General features: G+C 29.2%; 1 protein-coding gene and 2 pseudogenes across 1 annotated transcript in view; all 3 read left to right on the top strand.

Annotated features, from left to right (window-relative positions):
- Window positions 1-3,759: 3,759 nt before the first annotated feature.
- The window catches only part of LOC120146177 (NAC domain-containing protein 90-like), a 30,917-nt gene continuing 22,842 nt past the window's right edge, over window positions 3,760-11,834 (top strand). The window contains exons 1-3 of the mRNA XM_039159819.1: window positions 3,760-3,770; window positions 4,355-4,361; window positions 5,903-5,914. The gene's annotated coding sequence lies outside the window, so the exon portion shown is untranslated. The remainder of the gene's footprint in view (window positions 3,771-4,354; window positions 4,362-5,902; window positions 5,915-11,834) is intronic.
- On the top strand, window positions 5,339-8,748 carry LOC120146176 (annotated as a pseudogene).
- On the top strand, window positions 10,315-11,662 carry LOC120146178 (annotated as a pseudogene).

The following is an 11,834-nucleotide window of genomic DNA, read 5'->3' as shown; positions in this document are numbered from 1 at the left end:
GTTGGTTGGAGGAAAATTGGTTGGCCAACTTAGAACATTTCTGGTCAACAGAATTTCCTTTGTGTTTTATGGAAAATGACTTACGGTCTGATTTTCCGTAAGTCATTTTCCGAACTTTAGACTTGAAAGAATAAATACTCAAAATAATTTTATTTTATGAATTTAATATTAATAAAATATTCTAATATCATTTTAATCAAATATTAATTATAAAACATTTATAATATATTTATTAATATTTCTAATAATATAATATTATTTTAATATTATAATAAAATAATCACTTATATTATAATATTATAAGATATATATTTTCATTTTAATAATTTATAATAAATTATTAATAAATTTATTATTTATTAATTTCATAGAAATAATATTATTAAATTATTAATAATAATATTATTTATATATTTAATATTAATATAATAATATTTTAATGAAGATATTTTAAAATAAATATTTTTTTAAATATAATATAACACTATTCCTTTAATTTATAATTAATATAATTTATAATATTTTTAGTTCAATAAAATATACCAATATTTTTATTTTTATTAATAAAATTATAAAAATAATATTTTAATAATAAATAAATTATTTAATATTTTAAAAAGAATAATATTAAGTTTCATGATCAATAAATTATTTTTGTATTAATATTTGTAATAAATAATTTTTTAAAATTCATCAACTAGTGAAAAAAATGGTTTAATCTTCCAAACAACGTAAAATGTTTTCCAGAAAATTTTTCAGAAAATGTAATTCCGAAAACGTTTTTTGGGAAACAAACGGTCCCTTAATGCAAAATTTAATGGTTGGAATGTAACTTCTCAAAATCCGAGTCGGGAGAATCATGTCTAATTTCACAATTTGTGTAAAATGAAAATTTTCGAAATATTATGAGATAATTTTTTTTCGAATAATAATAAATATTTTTAAATTAAAAATATTATTTTAAAAGTGTAAATTGATTTTGAAGAAAGGACTAACTTGAATTTTTAAATTAAAATTCAAGTTTTGACTAAATTGCAAAAGTATCAAAATTGTTAAATTTACATGGGTATTTTCCCAAGATCAATTTCCCTAAATTTTAAACTATTTTGCCGTGAACTCTTATTGCAAATTCCTTTGATTTTTATCGATTTTAATAACTACCATCTAAATTGTTTTAACTGCCTTACTTCTTCATATCCGTTTTGCTTACAAACACATTTTGAGCATCGTAATTGATGCTCTTAAGTGTTTATGATTTGGCGCTATAGGTAAGAATTCCGATCTTTGTTGTGATTCTCGTGTTTAGTTTTTTAGTAAATGTCACTGATGTGTAAGATATTAATTTTTATTGACTAAACCTATGTTTAAAATATGTTCTGCCAAAATTATGAATTTTAAAGTAGAAACTAAATCGAACATCATTGATCAAGTTGCGATTTCTGTACTAAACTGTAAAAAATAAAAATTAAGGGCAGAGTTTTGAAAATATTTGGTCCATAATTTTAGAGGTATTGAAAATATTTTTCATCCCAAAAATGTTCGAATCTAATCCAAAAATTCATGGTAAGTCAGTTGATGTTCTCGCCTTTAATTTTTTTTTAATTTCTTTACTAAAATAAATTGTTTCATCCCTCCTATGCTGGTATCATTTAGACCTATAACTTAAATCAACTAAGTATCGGTACTGTCATTTAGTACCCACCATCATACCATATATTATCATAAATTCAATAAACTAAGCAATTCTAAATGATGTCGTATAACTCAATTCATTCAAACAACATAAATCAAACCAACTACACTTTTAACATAACAACGCATACAAAATCATAACATAACTCTTATATATCAATTTTACACAATTTTTTTACATACTCAAGTATATCGAAACATCGAACTTACATATAAAAACTTGAAACATCTTGTGTTTTGGCTTGGTACTTATCGATACTTAAAGATAGTTATCGAATAGCATATCGATTTCTAGGGAAAAACGTGTTTTCATATGAATTCAAAAAAATATATAGAAAGGAAAATTCAAGAGGATTAAAATATTTTGAATTTCCAATTAATTACAAATATATCTGTTTTATATGCCTATTTTAAAAATTAAGAATTTATTAAAACATTTATATATATTATTAATATATTTAATAATATATATTATATTTTTTATATATTATAAAATATCACTTATATTATTATAATATATTATATTTTCATTTTATAATATTTAATAAATTATTATAAAATTTATATATTTATTAATTCATAGAAATATATAAATTTATTAATAATTAATAATATTATTTATATATTTAATAAATATAATAATATTTGAATGAAGATATTTTAAACCTAATTAATATTTTTTTAAATATAATATAATACTATTCTTTATTTATTTAATAATTATATATTTTTAGTTCATAAAATATACCAATATTAATATTTTTATTAATAAAATATAAAAATAATATTGTAATAATAATAAATTATTTTAATTTTTCCAAAAGAATAATATTAAGTTTTATGATAACTAATATATTTATTGTATTTATTTTGTAATAAATTTTTTTAAAAAATTCATCAACTAGTGAAAAAAAAAATGGTTTAAACCACCTCTTCCAAACATCGTAAACGTTTTACAGAATTATTTTTCAGAAAATGTAATTTATTTTACGGAAAATTTTCCGAAAGCGTTTTCTGTGAACAAACGTCCCTAAATGAAAGTTTTTTCAATAAAATATTAAACTTTTTTAAAAATACGTTTGAACATAACTTTTAAGATATTAGATTGATAAGTGTACCAACAAAATGAGACAAGTCAAAAGAGAAAATGAAAGGTTAAATACTATAACTATACCTTTTTCATGCCTATCATTTTCTCGCTAATCTAAAAACACAATTGAAATGTCTAATTTTGCTTACATATTTGAAAATGATACAAAACAATGTAAAAAAGTCTTTGCATGTATATTGAAAAGTATATATACCAACTACCCCATAAGGAATTAGATATTCAACGGATAAAGAAAAATATCAGATAAGGAATTGGATAAGAATGCACAAAGTAATTGAACAACTGAATTTTTAATTACTTTTTCATACAGCTAAATTTAAATACATATGTATGTATTTGTTATTTATTTCCCAATAATATATTTTTCATTTTCAACAAACATTTTTGAATTTATTGTCCTTTATCTGTTTTTCATTTTAATGTCATTCTGGACAAAGAAAAGTAGGTCCTAATTTGTGGTAAAATTGAGGATCCAATTTTCACACGGTTTGTGCGAGAGAGCACAGGTTCCAAATATATATATATATATATATACACATATATAATAGTCTGAAGTAAGGTGATTATAAGGTATACTTGTTTATAATTATTTTAATTATTGGGAACACCACACACCTTTATAGATACGATTGCTCAAGTTTAAAATCTCAAAGAATAACATTTTTTAACTACTAAAACTACTTAATGAATTCTCTAAATCTGTGCATATGTATGCACTACAATTCATTGAGTGCATATCTTTTGCTGAGTATGAGATGTCAAATATCATCACAGTAATTCAAGAGAATGATTTTAATATATTATTATATGTAGGGATGAAGTTATGATTTTAGTTCGAAGAGATAAAATATATTTTTTCATAAAGTAGAATAATTTATAATTATCCCATAAATATTTAAATTTATATAGAAATTAATGTAAATTCTTTTCTACCTGATTGGGGGCCATAGCCCCTCCCATGTATATAGTAGTTTCCGTCCTTGATTATACGAGTTTCATCGTTTATATATAATGATAGATTATTATTTACACATACTGATCTATAGTTTTTTTTTTTTCTTTTCGTTTTTTATGAAGATTTATGTTATTTTGATATCTCATTTTTTTTTATTAATTACATACTTTACTGATGATATCTGTCTCTTATACCTACCTCATTTAAAAATCTTGTGTTGTTAACATATGTGTACCTATTCTAAAAAATATTTTGAATCTGTCACTAGTTATTTAATCCACTTTTAATAAAGTATTAAGTAGTTAGTATAATCAGTGTTTTTTAGATATATTTTAAAATTTTAAAAAATAAATAATAAAATATTTATCATCAAGTGACCTCAAGGGTAAAAAATAATTGTTATTCTTTATAGAGATATCGAGTTCGAATAATTATATTTGTATAGTGTGAGTACGTTCATTATCGATTGACTAAGAAAATTCTAGACAATACTACATTATAATCGTCGTATAAAATATTAATATAATTTTTCATCGAACTAATTCATAATTTCATGATGTTTTAAGGGACTGAAGGGCATTTTTTTCCATTTTAAGGGAGCAAGTTCTTTTAATGTGATTGGTAAATTTCAATTTCAAATTTTTGTTTACATTTATATGTGAGGAGTGAATTTTAAAAGTACGTATGAAATTTGAATTTTTTACCCAACATGGTTTATCATTAAAACAGTTAAAGAATTTCAAAATATCACCTAGGGTTGTTCATTCGTTAAAATCGAACCGAATCGAACTGAATTAACCATAATCGAATTAATTAAACTTTTTTTAACCGTTAATTGAACCGAACTTTTTTTCAAACATATTAACCGAACCGAATAAATTTCGATTAATTTGGTTAATTTTTGAATTAACCGATTTTTTTTAAAATTTTCTAATTTATATAAAAATTAAATATTTTTTAAATTAAAAAAAAGTTTATAATAATTTAAATATATAATATAAAATAAAATTTCAGATATATTTTTAATTAATTAATATTGATTTAGGTTTAAAAGTTATTGGATCTTAAATTATTAATTGAGTTTTAAATAGTTTGGGCTTAGCCCATATGTTATAATATATTAATATTTTTTAATTAAAAAAAGTTTACAATTAATTTAAATAATATATAATTATAAAATAAAATTTTATATAATTTTTAATTAATTATATTGAGGTTTAAAAGTTATTAGATATTAAATTATTAATTGAGTTTTAAATGGTTTGGGCTGAATCCATATGTTATATAAATATTTAATATTTAAAATTTAATTTCGGTTAATTCGATTAATTAACCGAATTTAAATCGAATTAACCGAACTAATTCGATTCGATCGATTAACCGAATTAATTCGATTATTTAAACACCCTAATATCACCCACTTTTTCATCCTCACATGAAAAAGTAAACGTCAACGAGACAGTAAAAGATAAAGAGTAAAAGAAGTTAAAAAAATCGAATTTTGAAATGTTGATTGCGCCAGGCATCGGTCCACTTACCTGCAAAGAAAGAGCCAAAATTCTCAACATATTGTGTATTAGTTATATACTGATATAATGAATCGACGCGTTTTGACGTTGCGTTTGTTTTTCAAAGGAAATCATGGTCACCATTTGATGGAAAACAGTACTCCGATTTTTTCTCCTTCGTTTTCCATGTATTTGGTTTAAAACCCGTGAGTTTCGCGCTCCTTTGGCACTTTGTCTTTTTTGTTTTCTTTTTTCCCCCTTTGTTTTATTTTTTATTTTATTTATTTCGTTGTTTTGAGCACAACCCAGATTTTATTGTGGCTTTTTAATGATGTGTTAAGATGCTAAGCTTGGAAATCTCAACTGGGTATTCTTTTCCCTCCTCTTTGGGTTTGTTCTTTTTTGGTTTTGTATTTTCTTTCGATTTGTAATGTTTGAAAATTGAAAAAAAAATGTGTTTTTCTTTTGTTCTATTGTTGATTATGTTTTGATTAATCCAAATGGGAAAGTTGGTTTTGGTTAAACTTAGTTTGACATTGCATCGAAAAAGAGGAAAACTTTGTTGGATTTTGACATTGGGTTTGGGAGAGTTGTTTTCTTTCACTTTTCCTGCTCATTTTCTGGTTGCATTAGAAGATATAAATTTGAAGATTTTGATTTTTCCTTGGTGGGTAAATCCAATTCAACTTGGTCTATTTGATTGTAATTGGAGGAAGTTTTGTTCTGTATGTTATTCTTGTCTCGTATATTGGTTGCTTTTGATGTTCATTTTGCATAAAAAAAAGGTTAAAGATAGTTCTTTCCTGCATTATTCAGCTTTATATTTAATTAAAATAGATAGTATTTTCATTAAAAATCTGGGAATGTTTCTTGCTTTCTTAGATGATTGTGTTGTGAGGTAAGGTCGTTTTTTGCAAACCTGGGTTCTATTGCTTTGTTTGCTTAAAGATAACAAATACTGTCATAATAGCACTCCTCAAAAGAATTAGCAAATTGTGTTATATGTTCATTCATTGAAGGAATTCGATATAAATGCATGTATGTTCTCATGGTGTCTGAATTGTTTATTTTGTGTGTTTGGTGGAAGAATGGTCCATCTTATTATGCATTTGTTTTCTTCTTGCTTTTCTGCTGGGAGATCATGGAAAACATTTAATCTTATTTTCTTAGAACATACTTCCCCGTGTTGGAATTCAGAGCCGGAAAGAAAGAAAACAGTTATTTTGTATTAGGATGTTGCTTTTCATCTGTTCTGGCTGTTTATATATTAGTTTCACTGATCACAGTTTTGGAAGAACTCAAACTTTGTTTCATCTTTAGGAAATTTGAAGATCAAGAGATAATAAATAGGAAGAAGCCTTCTTACACGAACATTGAGGTGTTCTAGGTGGAACGTTCATATACAGTCATTTCAATGGATATTGAGTTGCCCCGGTGGGATGTATATGATTGTAATTATATCGTTAGTTTTGCTGTAACTAGATTTTTCCATCAAAAAAGGTCTAGTACAGTTGAAAATGGTACCTGATAAATTTTTGGTTTTTATTTCAATATGATGAACTATACTAGGAACTCTTCATGAAGTTTAGCCACCAATAAAAGAATCTGTTTAGATCTGGTTATCAAAATGCTTCTTGTTTTTCGCCTTGCTTGACTTATTTTCTCCTGGATGTTCTACTGCATATGATTCAGGAATATGCTTTCAGTGTGGTATGTTTAAAATATGTTGTTCTTCCTGCGACATCTAACTTTTATCCTGTATTACAGGGAAATAGAGAGAGAAGCCTTTTAAAAGTAGATAAATATAAAATAATTGCAGTAGTTGACATTTCGAGTAGCAATGGCTTCTAGAGGCAGTGCTTGCAAAGAAGTTGAATCGCATTCCCCTGTTGCAGATTATGGCATTGCTTCTACAAAATCTGAGAACAATACTACAACGATGAAAAATGATTTTAGTTATGTTGGAAAAAACGGAATTCATTCAAACAACGATGTTTACGAGCTCCTTGAGTGTCCTGTATGTACAAATTTGATGTATCCTCCAATTCACCAGGTTTGATCTGCATGCATAACACTTATTTTGGCTCTTCTGTAAAATATAGTTTTGTAGTAGCATTTTGTTTTTCCCCCCTTTTCATTGTTTTTCGTATTACCCAGTTTTCTTAGTTCATTGCATGAAGGCTACATGTGTGCCTTCATATGCATGTATGGAACTAAGTGATGATATCTGTATGCTGGGGGTGGAAATGGTGATGAAGAACTGGTTACGATACCTTATCTAGCTAGGTTTTTTTATGTACCATGTGAATGACTATGGACATAGGGTTGTAGCCTGTAGGGAGGAAGGTTATCTATGTCTATCTAAGACGATAGCTTATCATCTTGGAGTTGGTTTGTTGCAGTGGAGAGTTAACCCCGTGAGGCCGCAACGGTAGATTGAAATAACCATTGTAATTGGAAAATGATTTGAAAGGTTTTGGCTACTTTATAGACTTCGCCCTTTTGGTGTTTAGTTTTATTACAGTTACTTCTTCCTTTACTACACAAGTTCTATGGGGATTTTGACTGTGGAATTGAAAATTCGTTCTTCGATTCATTCCATTTCTTTTTTTCTTCTGTGAAAGTTACTCAGTTACTCAAAATTTTGATATGTTGCATTCAATCTTCTATTTCAGTGCCCAAATGGACCACTTTATGTTCCAACTGCAAGATTAGAGTGCACAACTGTTGCCCAACATGCCGGTATGATCTTGGAAACATAAGGTGTTTAGCTCTGGAGAAAGTTGCAGAAACCTTGGAACTCCCATGTAAATACCAGAATCTAGGTTGCCACGATATCTTCCCCTATTACAGCAAGCTTAAGCATGAGCAACACTGTCTGTTCCGCCCCTACAATTGCCCTTACGCTGGGTCTGAGTGCTCCGTCACTGGTGACATATCTACCCTCGTTGCTCATCTCAAGGATGATCACAAGGTTGACATGCATGATGGATGTACCTTCAACCATCGATATGTCAAATCAAATCCACACGAAGTTGAAAATGCCACATGGATGCTTACTGTAAGTTCATTTTATGCCACAGCACATATAAATCAAGTGTTCTACTTCTATGATTCGCTTATGAAAGGATTTCTTTGACATTTTGTACAGGTTTTTAATTGTTTCGGAAGACAGTTCTGCTTGCATTTCGAAGCTTTCCAGCTTGGGATGGCACCTGTCTATATGGCCTTTTTACATTTTATGGGTGACGATAATGAAGCAAAAAAGTTCAGTTATAGTCTGGAAGTTGGTGCCAACGGCCGTAAGCTAATATGGCAGGGTATTCCCGGAGCATCCGCGATAGTCATAGGAAAGTTCGTGACAGTCAGGATGGACTGGTGATACAGAGGAACCTAGCTCTATACTTTTCAGGTGGCGATAGGCAAGAGCTGAAGTTGAGGGTAACTGGCCGTATATGGAAAGAAAACGACTGAATGAGGTTGAAGAACATGGCGAATCGAGGTGATTTTTTTGTACAGTTTCAGAAAACTTGAGTCTTTGGCTAACGAATGAAAGGTTTTGTTTTGTAAATTAGTGATGTATTTGTTACTGGGATATGTCCAGTCTAATCCCTCTGCTGACCGCCTGGCCGCCACCTTCTGCAGAATGTTAGTGTAGGAAATGATATACTTGGAATTTGAATCCCTAGAACTATTTCTTTTTGTTTTGCATCTTTTGAATGCAATCGCCGTTGGCTTCCTGTATGAAACCATCTTCATTATCAACCTCTATTTTTCTCATTTTCTCTCAACGTTTTAAAACATTGACAGTGGAGAAGACATTAATGAAATGAGATATAATCAAAGGTAAAGACAGAGAGAGGATCAAATGTTGAGGAAGACAAAGTTATTTATATCAAAGATTAAGATTCTATAGAAACAGGAGTGTGTATGTTTAAGCAACAACTAAACCATATTGACCACATTACTTTCCAGATTATAACAAACGACACCAACAGCTTGTGATGAATTGCAAAGTAATTAGAGAAATGAATATATAATAAATAGTCTGGCTAATAAAAATTGCAAACCATATTGACCCCAGTCAAAATGCATCAGTCAAATATGCAGCAGTAACCAAATCCAACAAATACATGAAACAACAATACTGAAGCTGAATTCCAGAATATTAACAGTGGCTGCAACACATACCAGTAAACATTTACATTATGAATCTCCTTGAAGATAGACTTCAGCATGCAAATGGGGTTATCTTAGCCGCTGCCAAAGTCATTTTACAGTTAATCTTGGGGTTGTTGTCTTAGCCGCTGTCAGTCATTTTACAGTTAACCTTGTCCATGATTGATGTTCGCCAACATGGTTTGTTTACAGGAGGAGTTTGGTAATGAAATCCTTTTAGATGAAGGTGTATGAAACGTATCAAAGCACCGTTTTTGACCCTTCTTAATTTAGGAAGCCCAGAACAATTTATGCAGTTTTAAGTCATCTGCACCTCTTGGTTATGCGACCGCCTTATGTATTTTCCTCAGACTACAAACACTTCTACTGCCAGTATAATGAACCATCTTATGTCAAATGATTGAAGCTTGAAATGTTGACAGAAGAAGCAAATGAGAGCAATACTGATGAGATTGTCACTGAATTATGCGAGTATGTTGCTAATATTAATGGCTGATGACTCACAGCACAATTGAAACTATTATTGTATAAAATAAAGAAGAAAATAACAAAAATAGGCATTATATTGCTGTTAAACTCGAAAATGAATTTTAGCCTTCAAACAAAAAATATAAAATATTTGTTTGAACCAACCAGCGTACTTTTCGTCCTTGGATTTTCATTAAACAAAATTTAAACCGGTCGGCAAACTGGATTAGACCGGCTTAGAAGTTGGATCCCCTGAAGAAGGAAACCCAAACAAGAACCAAAGCCCAACCCAAAAATGAATCGGCAAAAGAAAAGGAAACCCTAAGATGCGGCTATAAAACAATCACAATTAGGGTTTTGAAGGTACTTTAAGCTCATCGCCACATTCTTTCTTCAACCTGAGAGGGGAAAGATGCCAGCCGGTCACGGTGTCCGCTCTAGAACAAGGGATTCCTTCTCCAGGCCTTTAGAAAGAAGGGTTACATTCCCTTGACCACTTACCTCAGGACCTACAAGATCGGCGACTATGTCGACGTCAAGGTAAACGGCGCCGTTCACAAGGGTATGCCCACAAGTTCTATCACGGCCGCACTGGTCGTGTTTGGAATGTCACAAAACGCGCCATCGGTGTTGAAGTTAACAAGCAGGTATATCAATGGATTTGTTTTTTAAACTGCCTATTTTTTTCTTTATATTGACTAATGAAGTTCTTTTATTTCTGGGTTTCTGTTTACGGGTTGTAGTGTATTCTATTTTTGGGTTTTCTATATCACTTTGCTTGTTTTGTTATTTGAATTATTCTGTCTTGTTGTGAAGCTCTGTTTAATCATGATTTAAGTTGTTGATTACTAATGCTTAGTGTTTCGTTAGAAAATGGATATCTTTAATTAAGAATTAGGATCTAAGTGATGCTTCTTAGAATCCGATTATAGTTGTTTATTAACATGTATTATACTGTTATGCTATATGTAATCCAGTGTCGATATTAAGTTCTTTTTGTATAAGATTATATTAGATTTGCTTGTTTATGCTAATCATTATAAATGCATTGGGCTGTCTTATTGCTCTAGTATAGCATTTGTTTAATTTCAGGAGATATTGGACTGCTCTCAGATTAAGTTAATCAAAATTGACTCTTTTGGATGAGCTCAAATTATATATTTAATTTGAATTAGATTATTTATATTTAATCATTGTTTAATGATCTGGCTCCATTGTGCCAGCACAATTTAGTGGTATAATTTGTTTGATATTATTGCCTGGCTGATATTTAAGCTTGTGGGTGACACTCTGCATGATTCATCCATCGAATATGAAAATTTGTATGATTTGTATTATTATTCTTGTGAATATTAGGTGGGAAACAGGATTATCAGGAAGAGGATTCACGTGCGGGTTGAGCATGTTCAGCCTTCAAGGTGTGCTGAAGAATTCAATCTTAGGAAGGTGAAGAATGATCAACTCAAGGCAGAGGCCAAGGCAAAGGGTGAGATCATTAGCACAAAGAGGCAGCCAGAGGGCCCTAAACCTGGTTTCATGGTGGAGGGTGCTACGCTTGAAACTGTAACACCCATACCATATGATGTTGTTAATGATCTCAAGGGTGGCTACTAGATCTACTCTGTTATTTTTTTGCCCTTGCTGTTTTGGTTTTCTCTTTGGTAAAACATAAGTGAACTGAATTTTAATTAGTATATTTTGAAGATGTACTGCTTCTCCAGAGATTTTAATTTTATCAATTATTTTAGAGGTAATGCTGTTCTGTATGTTTATGCATTGTGTGAGAATTTTGTTTTGATAAATAGTGGGTGAAGAGAAATTGTTAGATTTTTTTATAATTATTTGGGGTACAAAGATGGATATTTTATTTGTTTTAGTTAATTGTGCATTGAAAATATATGTTAAACGGTACTATTGGTAA

This window comes from Hibiscus syriacus, unplaced genomic scaffold (genome assembly GCF_006381635.1).
Source record: "Hibiscus syriacus cultivar Baekdansim isolate YM2019G1 unplaced genomic scaffold, ASM638163v2 tig00110896_pilon, whole genome shotgun sequence".
In the NCBI taxonomy this organism is placed as follows: domain Eukaryota; kingdom Viridiplantae; phylum Streptophyta; class Magnoliopsida; order Malvales; family Malvaceae; genus Hibiscus; species Hibiscus syriacus.
This window is presented reverse-complemented; position numbering and strand designations above follow the sequence as displayed.